The sequence below is a fragment of the Boleophthalmus pectinirostris genome, unplaced genomic scaffold (genome assembly GCF_026225935.1).
Source record: "Boleophthalmus pectinirostris isolate CB_2022bp ecotype Guang Dong unplaced genomic scaffold, ASM2622593v1 HiC_scaffold_17, whole genome shotgun sequence".
Taxonomy (NCBI): Eukaryota; Metazoa; Chordata; class Actinopteri; order Gobiiformes; family Gobiidae; genus Boleophthalmus; species Boleophthalmus pectinirostris.
In genome coordinates, this window is record NW_026571115.1 from 14,259,705 (window position 1) to 14,273,543 (window position 13,839).

Consider the following 13,839-nt stretch of genomic DNA (forward strand, 5'->3'; position numbering starts at 1 on the left):
TTTTTTATGTATTTATTTATTTTACATCTTATTACATGGATGATTCAGAATAATCATGAATATATTTTGACTAATTACATTGTAACTATATTACACGGTGTATCTATATTACTGATTACTAGTTTTCAAGAAGAAAAAAAAAAGTATGAGGCTATTTAAAGGTTTAAATGAAAAATGCAACAACTGACCACTAGAGGTCAGGTTAAGCCAGCACAAGATTTCTTTTCCCCAAGGTTGAACGGAGGAATGCAAGAACATACGGGAGCCTTAACCAGATATTATACAGTCTTCAGTAAAAACAAAACAAAAAACAATGAAACAAAGCAAATCTTATCTCTTTGCTATTTATGAGGAAGTATTGACATTTATTATACTTTTTAGAACTGTCAATAATGATATGCATCTTATTCTTGTGGTTTTTGGACACTTACCTTTTAATGACTTGATTTGTTCACACATCACGGAGTGCTCTGAGAGAGAGTTGGTTGAGCCTCTTTGTCATTGCGCAGACTGACGCACTGGCAGAATGATCTGGTTTCTCTAAATATGTTTAAGAGACTTTTAAATGTCTTGGAGGAACAATCGTCTGGTTTTAGTTGTTTTATATGAGGTATCTATTTTTTTACAATCAAGTCTAAATGATTTTATTGGATTCTGTGTAATCATGAACAGTTGATTGTCCCAAGGTTTACTCTGTCTCTGTAATTGCGAATTGCACTGCCTCTTTGCCAGGTCACTTTTGGAAAAAAATGTTTTAATCTCAGTGAGGTTATATTGGTTAAATAAATAAAATAAATAAGATAAAATAAGTTTGTTCAGTGCACATTTTTATTTTCATGCAGTACTTGAGACCAGGTTTAGGAGACCATGAAACACTACTATTTCTCTCACTATTTCTTTGAACTAGGTATTGTCAGTTGTTTACTTTGCTGGGACTGTCGAGCACCATTTCTCAGGATCTTCCAGGCATAAATACAATTGTCAATGTGATATATGAATAAGCAGATACCAGTAGGCTAGATTATTTAGCTCTTTTGGATACAACAAAGTTAGACTACTATTCAATGTTACCCAACCCTACTTTCTCCATTGTATGATTGGGCAAACTAACAATTCATGTGTGGCTGCCATGGTGAAGTATACTACTACCCAAGAATATATAAGACTTGATCTGAGCTGCTATGTTTAAAATATGACATGGCATTCAGTCTAGTAATTTTCTACGTTTTGATTTTGTACATTTAAATTAAAGGGCATAATGCAATAGTTTCTGTGCGACTTGTGTTCAAATCTCACAAACAAAAACAAAAAGAGCCCTGGAGTCCGACAACAGCTGCGTTTCTCACACACATTCATTCTTTTTGGATCAGATTATGCCTGGCTCTGCCCACATCACGAATGCAGGCTTTCCATAGGGGTGCCATTGTACGTACAGAGGACATGAGTGCAAAAACATACAAATATTCTCACGTTGGCTCGTAAAACAACAATGATTATATTTACAAACTGAATCAGCTTCGTGAGAAAGATATGTGCATCTATGTACCAAAACTTGGGAAGGGAATTTACAGCTAAACACATGGAGAACTTGATAAAAATACAATCCAAACTTTTTATTGATCCAGTAAATGGGGAAAAGGGACTTGGACACAGTAGCTCAAATACTCTGTAAACATTGTTAAATGAAGGGCAACTATAAAAAGAATAAAAAAATAAGTTAAAACTGTAAGTACTGCACAAATTATTGAAGCATTAAGGGCTGTTGTCAACAGTAGAAATTCTTGGTTGCCCAGTTAATCTTGGGATACGGAGAAGTAGTAAATAGAATTTTAATAAGTGAAAAGGCAAATAAAACTACAGTCACTCCCAAATCTGCAGCTAACTCACTCCATGTATTCTCCTCTTCTCCACTGTGGCCTATATAAATGATCATAATCTTAATAAAACAGTCAACCCACAAGTCTTTGGTCTAGGCTTATGCAAAATTGACTCTTGAGAGCTTTATCCATGTTAGAATATTGTTAATTCATCAAAAACATACCTGGAGTTGTGTTTGTTTCATTTACACATGTCTGAGTAACCTTTTATTATTAGCCTGTCTACGTTTACAAAGCTCAAAATGCTCTGTTCCACCTTGTGATGTCATGATGTTAATAGCTACCTTTTACGTTTTGTTTAGTAGAGAGTGGCAATTCCAGGGCTGAAATTACCCAAATTATTCTAGTGAAGGTGTATGGAGTTTAAAAATACCGTGGTATGGTATGCATTACAATGTAACATCACAAGGGGGAAGACTGCATTTGAGAGACAAATTCAAAAAGAAGAATAAAAACCTCAATATCTTTTGTGTGTTAAACTCCAAGTATGTTTTTGATAAGGAATTATAAAACTGATCAGAAAATAGTGAAATATGGGCCCTTTAAAACATCCATGTCCTAATTAGTCCTTGACCTCTCCACTCTTATTCACTTCACATTTTTGCACCTGGGTCTAGCTTTTACCCCCTGGAGTACTTTTGGCTACGGTTTCCCTTACCCCATGGGAACTCCCTGTCCTGTGCCAGCAGTATTAAAACAGTCTGCCCTCAGGTGTCCTACCCCCTGCTACTCCACTGGGCTAATAAAAGCTCCTATAGGCTGATGCATGTATACAGTGCACAGACCCACCACTACACTGTTAGCTCAACTGTTGCATCCAGACAGCTGCTGCTACAACCTGTTCTACCACAGGTGAACACTGTGCACTTGTTGTTCAGCTGTGGGTTTAGTTATGTACACAAAGAACAGGCTGAAAAACATATATATTTTAGTCTGTATTTTTTTGTTAATTTGCAGTAATATTTTGTAGTTTTCTTGTAAGCAAACCAACTTGGAAAAATAGACTAGGCCAGTTTTCTTGCCTTGGTCCATTTGCACATTCATATGCTCGAGGACACAACAACAACTAGAGCAAGCATTGTTAGCATTTGTTAGACAGACACTTGACCACTAAACTATTGAGTCAGCAATATTAGAATCCTTTATTTATGTGCCTGTTGTCCAGAATGTTCTAAAATATGGTCTTAAATTTATTATAGTGACAAGCAAATGACGCCACCAGGCAAAGTTACATGTCAGATCTATGAAGAGGCGATTGTGTTTTTGGGCAATACAAAAACAATTGTATAAATGCAAGTTAAATGTAGACGAGCAGTTACCAGACTGCTTCCTTGAAAGGCTACATAGTGCACCTTGACAGTAATTATTGATCTGTTACCACATGACATCACAAAGTGGAACAGAGTGTTTTCTGTTTGAGAAAAGAACTTAGACTAAATATGCAGCATCTGTGTGTTAAACATGTGAATGAAACAAAACACATCTTCAGGTATGTTTGTGATGACCTTCAATGTCATACTCCAGGAAAAGCTTTAACAAATATGGAGACAAGCAGTTAGCGGGCCCCTTCCTAGAAAAGTTACACAGTACACCTTTAGAGTAATCAATGATCTATTGACACATACGGGCCACAGGCTGTGTGCTCAAACTGACAGGTCCACAAAGCATACTGCACTGACACCTGCGTTACATTAAACAGCAGTAACAGCTGTGGCCTCCTGAAGGTGAGCTCTGCCAAGACACTTTTGTTCCCTGTGTTTGCTGCCAACAACAGCTCACAAACACTCGCACAGAGGAGCCATGGAAACGCACCACCTACCCATAATGCAACAGTTGGGCGGGTGTTATTTAGTCTGCCTCCCAGTTTGTTTACTCACGGCCTTTTATCTTTTGTTGCTGCGCCTTGGCCTTTGTTTAGTGTAATCTGCTGACTGTAGCAAATGACAGTTGCAGCTGGGAGGATGATGAGTGACATTGAAAAGGCCCGAGACAGAGTGATAAAGTGTTTGTGGTGGTCAGGGGAGATACAGGCAACTGTTGAGAAAAACGCGAATAAATACGGTACACGGGGAAAGCAAGGAGATGGCTCAATTACAGCATAGATTTATATTTGATTTAGCCATATCAATACAGTATATAATGTCTCTATGTTTATGTGATTAGAGTTTGCAAATACATGTAAAAGTTAAATTATTGTTGGCCACACTCTTCTATCTTCGTTGACTGCAATAGAACTACTGTTACTTTAGTGGTACATCTTTGCTGAGGGTACTAATACTGTAATACTTCTATCATGACAACTACGAGTCTACCTATATACTGATACTCTCAGCATTCAACCACAGTCAGTGTTCCACATTTTGCTGGTACTACAAGTATCAGTACTTCTTCTATACTTACAGTTACAATAACAGTGCTGTTTCTACAGCTATTGTCCCAGTTATGACTTTGCCTCCAGCATCTCCACAAGGGCAGACAAAAACCTAACCAATCTGAAAAAATAAATAAAATTAATTATGTTTTTAAAAAGGTACATTTTAACTATTCTTCTTAAAGGGAAACTAATGAAGTTATAGGTGGAGGGAGAAAACTGTAGCCTAATTCATCAGCCGGTTTCGCTTCGTGGAAACCGTCTAACCTCGTAGTGTTAGAATTTGTTCGCTTGATGGTAGGTGGGCGCTTTTTATCATTTAACCAATAGTGGTAGTCAAGTATGTAATGCGCTGCTAATGGGGCTAACTGGTATATGAAGCCTTTCCCAAATCTCATAGGAAGAAGGGCAATAACATTTTTCCCCTTGATGAAATTCACCAAATATTCTTTTTATTCTGACTTTAAATTCTCGATCTCGGGAATCGTTGACGACACTGAATATATGGCTCTTCACTGATTGGCTGGTGCCTGAACTTGCTCTTCCGGGGTTTTTGTGAACCGTCTAATGTATTTTGATTCCTGACGTAGTTGCTGGAGAGAAATGAAATTGAGCGGAGGCACTAGGTGGCACCAGCCTGGCTACCAAAACTGACTGAACCTGAAACCTGAAATGTTATAGAGAATGGCATAAAGCTTTGCAATCCTCATGGAGACAAGCAGTGTGACTCCACCAAACCAATTATTTCTTATCAATCTTAAACCATAGTGTTGAACTTTCCAGGCAAAGCAATGACATTTTCATGAGACAAGCAGGTGACGGACCCTCCACCAGAAAAGTTACAGAGTGCACCTTTAAATCTCCTTGAGCAAATTTATTCCATGTGCACCACTTAAACTCTATATGTTGTTGGATGTTAGCCTTAAATTGTTCTGCTATAGGACTGCTTGTCCTCTCCATTCGCCAAGGCAGGGGTAAAAAGGAGCAGGAGGTGGGGAGGGGGGTATGGGGTGGTATCTGTGGGACTGGCTTCGGGGCAATGCAAGGACATCCAAGCCTTTAGTGTAACTGGGGTAATGGTTTTAAGACGTGGTTTGATGGAGTTAGGAGACAGACCTTGTGTTGAAATGATGCATGATGATGGGCGAATAATGACTGCTGCCCTAAGCCAGGCCTGGGGGGTTGAGGTTTGCACTTCGTGGGCTCAAGTGTGTGTTTTTACAGTAGGGGGAGGGGCTGGGATCAAATACTGCTTCAGTTATGGGGAAGGCTTTACTTGTGTGTCCAGTGGGGCTAGTGTTTGGAAATGGTACTGGTCAGGGAAGTTTGCTGTTACTGTTTTACTTCAACTTGAGTAATATTTGTATTTTATCTATTTTTTTAAGTAACAGTCCATGCTAGAAGTAAAAGTTTTGGTTACTCTGTGGGTCAAAGTTACCAGTGCTTATTTGAACATTTGTATTTCTTGCATCAGATTAGGTTAGTTTGTCTGTTGGAATACTTTGGCTCTAACTATAATTAAGTACCTTTTTGAGGGAACTTGACCACCCACAGTGGCTCTAAATCATAAATCAGATGTTGCATTTAAACGGTTTTAGTTTGTTTATTTGAGCAATTTGAGCAACATTATACATACACTATTATTAAACTTTTCTGATGAATGATCCGCCACCTGTCTCCATGGAGATAGCAAAAGAAAAATCTAATTCTGTCAACTGGACAAACATTTTTGATTGAAGATATTTCACAGTTCATCCAAGCTGCTTCTTCAGCTTGGATGAGCAATAACATGGAGATGTTATTTGAAGAGAAGAGGTACAGTGCTTCACCGGGTCATAAAAAAGTCAAAAGTGGCAGTGGAGGTGCTCTACGAGGGTTAACTTGAAATCTTAACAAAATGTAGCCCTTACTGAAAAATGTAAAAGTAGGCAAATACAAACACTGACTGAATATATGAAGTCCTTTAATTTACATTTTTCAGTATGGGATACATTTTGTTATGGAGATGTTATTGTTTTCTGAAATGTTCATGGTATTAAAAGTATCTTGCATTTACTTAAGAAGATGTCTTTTTATTGACCTAAAAACATTGACTGGGCTTGCCTCTCCACAGATCTGACATGTACCTTGGCCCTATGGAGTCACCTGCAGTCTCCATAGAGATAAATAAGCGTAGAGCCATACTGTGGGACATTCCAGGCAATATCTCCATGGAGAGAAGCAGGTGACAGACCCTCCACTAGAAAAGTTGCACATTGCACCTTTAATTAACATAATATGACTTTTACTTTTTTCTTATATTCTGTCAAATTCAATTATTTATAATCATTCAGGTCTCTACAAACTTAAAGAGTCATTCTTGTTGGCTAGTACCCACCTCTGCTTGTGTCTGTAGATGTTGTGAGCCACGCCACTGTGCCTAGAGTCAGCATGGAGTAAGCCCAAGTGGAAACAGGAGAAGTTGCATGCAGACAGGACATGCACACAGTTTATGTAAGCTACTAACACATTTATTTTTATACAAACATATTACTCTCAGTCATTTAGTGCCACAAAGTTCCTGGAAACATTATATAGACAATGTTGAATTATTGGACTGCTGCAAGACCACAGGATTTTGAGAGCCAGAGTGAATATTGTAGAGATGGTTATTTAAAAGTAATGGGGGGGAAAACATTGTGGTGTGTCAAAAACATAGTGGAAGAATCAAGAGAGATGTTGCATGTAGTTTATGTTTTTATAACCTCTCTAAGGTTACTAGTATTGATACTGCTGCAAATGGTAAAACAAGCCAGTGTATGCTTCTGTACAGTTTTCTGTGTGTCAGTGGAGTGAAGGCAAAGGCGGGATGACTGCTAATGTGCCTCAAAGCCAGAGGGGCCAGGGTTGAAGTCCCTTAGAAGGTGATTTGTTTTCTTGTTTTCTTCCACATAAGGCTATACTCCAGATATGTAGTCCTATGTAGTCCTAGGTAAGTGGTTCCCCCTGGAGGCTGCTGCGATGCTGCAGGACACAGAGGACACAGAGAACACAGAGGAGGGACACTTTTGTCCTGATGGCTGTTACTCTCCTCAAACCTGTGTGCCCCGACACAGGATCTAATGACACTACCTGTTGAGCTACACTTAGACTTTGTTTGAGCTTTCTATTATTGTTGTATTTTACTGCTGAGTGTGCTTTAATTGCCCCTCAGGAACAAACAAAGTGATATTGATTGATGGTTGAAAATGTGCAGAGCTCAGTGCTACACATATCAACTTGGTGTGAGTCAGGTTATTACATCTTGCATATTTTTAACTACAGGTGTTTAATACCTTGAAAAAGATGCACTCTTATAGTGAGCAGGGTACCTCTAGACCAATCTGATCTTTAAATTGGCCTGCTGGTATACATTTCCATGGAGATAGATAAGTATAATGCCATATTGTCCTGTTCATTTGCACTATGTCCTTTTCCAGCAATGGCATTCACAAAACTGTACAGGAAAACTGATAAAGACTAGGATTACACAGAGACATAGTGATCAGCAGGAAATGTTTTGCACATTTCTCCACAGGATCTCCATAGCTCCAGATGTATTCATTCACATATTTGTTGAGACGGACTCTAATCTCGCACAGGCTGTCGTTCTGCCAGAGTTTGGTATTGAGCATAGTTTCACACAGTCAGCAGCACTAAAAATAGCTGCAGGAGTCTGGATGCCTCCCGGAACCAGAGCTGTCTCTGTCAATACCCAACCTGGACAAGAGTTTAATCACACCAGAAATAAGATGATCTGATTTCCCTGTTTCTGCTGTTCCAGGGACTTCTTTGGTTCACATGGATTAAAGGTGCAATGTGTGATATGTTTAGAAGAGGGTCTGCCACTTGTTTCTGCAGAGATGTTATTTCTTTGCCAGGAATGTTCCACAGTATGACACATTAAACATATCTTAAACTTATCTGTCTTCATGGAGACATGCAAGCAATGCCACCAGGCCAAGTTACAGGTCAAATCTGTGGAGAGACAACCCCACTCATAGTACAATGGATGTTTTTCAAATATTTTTTAGCAATAAAAAATAATGAAAATTGAACAAATCCAAGATAACTTCAATATCATATTGTGGAGTATTCCTGGCAAAGCATATCTCCATGGAGATAAGAGGTTGGGTGACCCTGCAGCGCAAATGTTACCTATAGTGAACCTTTAAGATTTTGCACCAGATGCCCTTTCTGATGTAATCATTTATCCATTATTGAAAAAAGCTAAATTAAACTGCACACATGCATCCCTTATCTAAGATCCCACATGCCTTTACACTATATCCTGCCATTGCGAGATAGTGCCAGCTCTTATCTATTCTCCAAAAACAGTTGATAATTTCCCTGCTTGCATTATGATGTGTCACTTCGTTTCTAGTTGTTTTGTCTATGTGCATGTGATTTCTGCTTCACTCAGAACACTATCACTCCCACTGTTTTTACAGCTGATGCCAAGATTTTTATGTTTAAAGATTGACTCTTGTGTACCTTATTGGGGAATGTATGCTCAAAGGAATTACATAACTAATCTACAGAGCCAGTAGCTGTAAGGGATATCTGTATATTGTTTATCCGATTGTAGCCTATCTACAATCAAGTCATATCAGTGCCACAAATGTATTCATGGAAGTAGTATTGAAACTGCAGGTCCTCTTTCCAGCCATGTTTAACACAGGACCGCTTCCTCTTATAGACTTTCCACATGTCACAGTGAGCCCATGTCTGCATTGTTGGCCCCAAAGGCATCGCGGTATTTATGGTTGAGGTCTATCATCGAGATGTGTGATGGGGACATGAACCCTGTTTTGATACAAAGGCTAAATCAAGACTCAACCAAAAAGCAGAAATAGCTCAGAAATAGCTTTGCCCAAGTAGGAAATGCTGTTGTTTCAAATGCAAGATTACTCAAGTAGAAATGAGCAGTGTTGGGGCATGACTACATACATGCACTGAAAATTATATTGTATTCTGATATAGTTACTTAAGTTACTTTCAGTTGGTGGTATCAGAATACACTTCCTTTTCTAAATGCAGAGGAATCGGAGGCAGTTCTTGATTACTTCTAAAATCTATGATTATGCACTACTATACAAACATATAGCTGTTGTAATCATTTGCTTTAACACTGTAATAAATAAATCTGACATCAAAGTATTCTGAATAGTACCATATAACAGATGTTGCAAAAACATATATACAGAGATATTCAGTATTCTGTAAGAAATTACATTTGTATTCTTCCAAACACTGGAAATGAAATATGTCCTCAATATAAGATACAAGATGAAATGGGATGTTGTAAATTGAAATTGTGAATTATTTTGTTGCAAGCCCTGAACTGAAACTAAACCAGGATTAACAGGAAACTAAAAGGAGTTATGTTGAGACATGTTCAACTGAATACACACTTCTTATCAAACCACATGGTGCATTTATTTCAGAACTCAATGGCTGATTTTATTTCCTTTATTTTTATTAGCGTGAATGTGAAGAAGTTAAAGCACAGTGCATGGTAAATAAAATTAAAAATACACATTTAAAAATTATTGATGCATAAACTGGACAGACGATCTTGACACCATCTTAGTTTCCGGGTTTGGGCTTTGTGGTTTTTGTGTGTTCTCTCAATATCTGATTTTGTTCAAGTTCAAGTTAAGGGTTCAAGTTGAAGGCACACTATGTAACTTTTCTGATGGATGGTCTGTCTTTAAAGGGATCTCCATGGAAATATTATTGGTTTGCACAGAATCTTGCAAAGTACATGGCATTGAACCTATCGATCTCCATAAAGACAAGTACGTGAAGCTAGTAGACCAGGTTACAAGTCAGATCTGTGGAGAGACGGGCTTGCTTACAGCACCTTTCAAGATTTTTAGAGCAATAAAAAACCCTGAAATTGAATAAATAAACAAAAGATATGATTAATACCATAATGTAGAGAATTCCAGGCAAAGCAGGCAAACTTACAAACATTCTCAACGTGCTGTTTTAATTCAATAGTAATGCATCTGCCTCTTTGACAGAGCCTGGAGCACAGAGGGTTACTGTATAGGGGCAGGAAGGGGGGTTAACTGGGGCGAGAGGGTTAGAAGTTGACTCTGGGAATGCCCCCCGCCCTCCCCCCTCCTCTGTGTGTCCTGTCCTGTTGGCCTGGTCTTGACACAAGGCTCTGTGCCATAGTGCTGAAGAACAGATGTGCAGGGTTGCCAAGTCCACTTCTTTATAGCAACTTTGGGCTTCTAAAAAAGGGCTTTTAAAAGTTACTTGCAAAGTCTCAGAGTAGCGGGTGTGACTTTTTGCTCTGTCTGAATCAGTTAATGAGTGCCTGAAATATAAACTGTTTATGTTTTAAATGTGTTAATCATCATCAGATATGTGCATCTCATTAGCCTTTTTTTTAACGTTTAATTAACTAGGGTTGCTTAATTTTTGGGCTTTTTTTTGGGGGGGGGGGGGCATGAGGTTGCTAGTTGTTGTTGTTGTTGTTGTTGTTGTTGGTGTTTTTTTTTTTTTTTTTTCTTCTTTTTTTGGTTGGTTGCTGGCTTCTCTCTGTAAATCTGGCAACCCAGCAGATGTGCCCAAAGCAGAAGCAGCTCCCTCCCTGCAGTGTCACTAATACTGTGGTAAACACTGTTCCTGGAGCGCATTAGGAGCAGACAGGAAGACAGAGGGAACTGGACATAGCCTACTATTGATGCATGGCCAACAAAGAGATCAACAAAATACCACTGTCTCCTATGTAAACCAGAGACCACTGTGCGACTATGTGTTCAATGAGACAAAGAAAAGACATAACTAAGCAATGGATGTACAGAAGAATAAGTGTATCTCATGTATATATTTTTACTTAAAGTTGAAGTATGTAATTTTCTTTAGGTGGTACGTAACCCAATTCCATAGAAACATCAAGTTAAAATGAAAAAAAAAAATATATATATATATATTAATGTAGTCAATTTTTTTAGCTAAAAAGTTGCATACTGTGGCTTTAAGGGTGCTGGGATATACCGTTTTTGTTACATTCAGTCAATGTGAGTCACTACTAGACAGCTCTAAGTAAATGTTGCAATTCTGCAACTGTGGGTCTCAGAGGGTTAAATGTCCTATATTATGCAAAATGGAGAGATTGGCAATTCCAGGTCTGAAATTATCCAAATTATCCTAGTGAAAGTGTATGTTTTCACTTTGAGAGAAGACCTCAGCCTAAATATGCAGGGTTTGTGTGAATGAAACAAAACACAACTTGAGGTATGTTTGTGATGAGGAAACTACATAACATGATCAGAGAATAGTGTAATATGGACCCTTTGACTATTTCTATTTTGTCACTATTACTACTACTTTTAGTGGTTTTGATGTTTTCTTTTTATTTAGATTTTTTGTGTCTGTAATTTCACTTGCTGATCATTCAAGTCTACCTATGGATTAAAGCTTGTATCCCTGAATTCTTCAAACTGTAACTGTAATGTAGCTGATTATTTAACACGTAACTGAATTATACAGTGCTATACCCTTGGCTTTCAACTTTCTGTTTATAGGTGACATTTTGAGAACTTTTGACCATTCAAAAGATGAATACTTTGTTTTGAGTTGTTAACTGCCTTGGCAACAGTGCTAATTTTTCATTGCTCTAAAACTTGTGTGTTTAAATATTCTGAAATTTCTCTTGCAGTCCTCATGGTAAATTAACTAGTTTGGACAACAGAAAGGAAAGCTATCAAAATCACGTTAGTATAATCTTACATCTTAGTCACGCTTAGAATTTTTTTCCAAGACTATCCCATTCCGTCAAGGCATTTGTAAACAATGTGTAACACTGTGGTGAAGTTTGGCGAAAGTTGTTGTATTTTGTTTGCATTCTTTCATAATTATACCTCCATTTTCTTGAGAACAACACGTCACTCTGTCTGTCACAAATGATCCATGCTCACAGCTGGATGTTACACAGTGGGGACTCGGGTCAAGTGCTGCAGCGGTTACCAGGGCACCACAGCAGCCCTATCCCATTACAGGCACCAGCAGTCAAACAGCCCTGCTCTGTTTGTGACTCCAAAATTCTGACGCTCAGTGGGTAAGAGCAATGATAGGGTTTGTATGTCCAATGGTGAAGTTCAATGGTGGACGCAGTGGGGAGGAAATCCTGTCTGAGAGGTCAGAGAAGGTCGGGTTGGTTCCTAAATTCTAACTTAAGGTCAGGTCAACGTTGGCCTTGAGCTGCTGGAGCTTGTGTGGATGACCAAAAAAGTGGGTGGAAAAAGAAGGACTAGTGAAAATGCTTTGTGTTCATGGGTTTAAGTTTCCTGTTACATGCAACATTGGACTCATTCAGTTATAATATGTTGTTTTAAATTGTTAATCACTATGGCAACAGTCTTAGTAATTTATCATTTGGAAAAACATCGCTATGAAAGTGTTGGTCATATTTTACTACAATTAGTAAGTAGTAGTATTGGTAGTAAGTAGATTATGGAGTTTAATCTGAATTTTACAGAGGTGGAATCACTGTGCAAGTCATAATACTGTATTATCAACACAGGAAAATTGTTGTCTGCTTTTTATCAGTCTTTCATCGCTAAAGTTAAACAAACTTTACTGATCCACAGGGGAGTAGTGGCTGATCTCCAGGATGGGACCCTTCTTCAGATCTGAGACTGTATCCTGGTTAAAAGTACCTAGATAAAGGGCTGCCGCATTCTGCATGTTTTGGGGTATTAATGGAAACAAGAACACACATGTTACACTCAAGTTATATAAAAGCTTGGGATTTTAAAATGGCAAATATTAGGAGTGTATTTGCTTGTGGCTTATTCTGTTACTATCTCAACTACTATCTGTCCAATAACGGCAAACATAATAAACATTTCACCTTTTCCAACTGCTAGGTTTGTCAAAAGTATTGATCCCTATACTTATTTGAGCAAGTATCATTGCAATACTGCAATCTTTATGAGAATTGTTATAACATTATGTAGTTTTATATATATATATATATATATATATATATATATATATATATATATATATATATATATATATATATATATATATATAATAGTGTAATATAGAAAATATTATTATTCTATCTTGTAAATTACAATTTATTGTCTGCATTTTTATGATCACTGTGGTATCAAAATTTGTATTAAGTATATCAATTTGAAATTTTAGTATCTTACCACCAACTTCCACTACTTCTGACTCAAAATACTATAAAATAGTAATAGAATGAGAAAGTGCATTCTTAGTTTATACTATTTTTCTACTACTACTGTTCCAAATATAATTTCCATATCCTTTTTATTTCTTCAAGTAAAACCTCAAAAGCAAAAACTATAAACCTATCAAAGGACTCAATAAATCATCGCCTAGAAAGCAGAAAAACACAAAATTACGCCAACCAAATACAAAGCGTGCAAGCAGCTCCCCTGGCAGGCAACGGGTCCTCTCTCTCCATGATCAGTCCGCTCCCCAGCATCAGACTCTGGTTAGGATGCGGGCTGTGGTGAAACGTGATACTAGCAGCACAAAACTCAAAGGGGAAAACAGAGGGGACCCGAGAAACAGAAA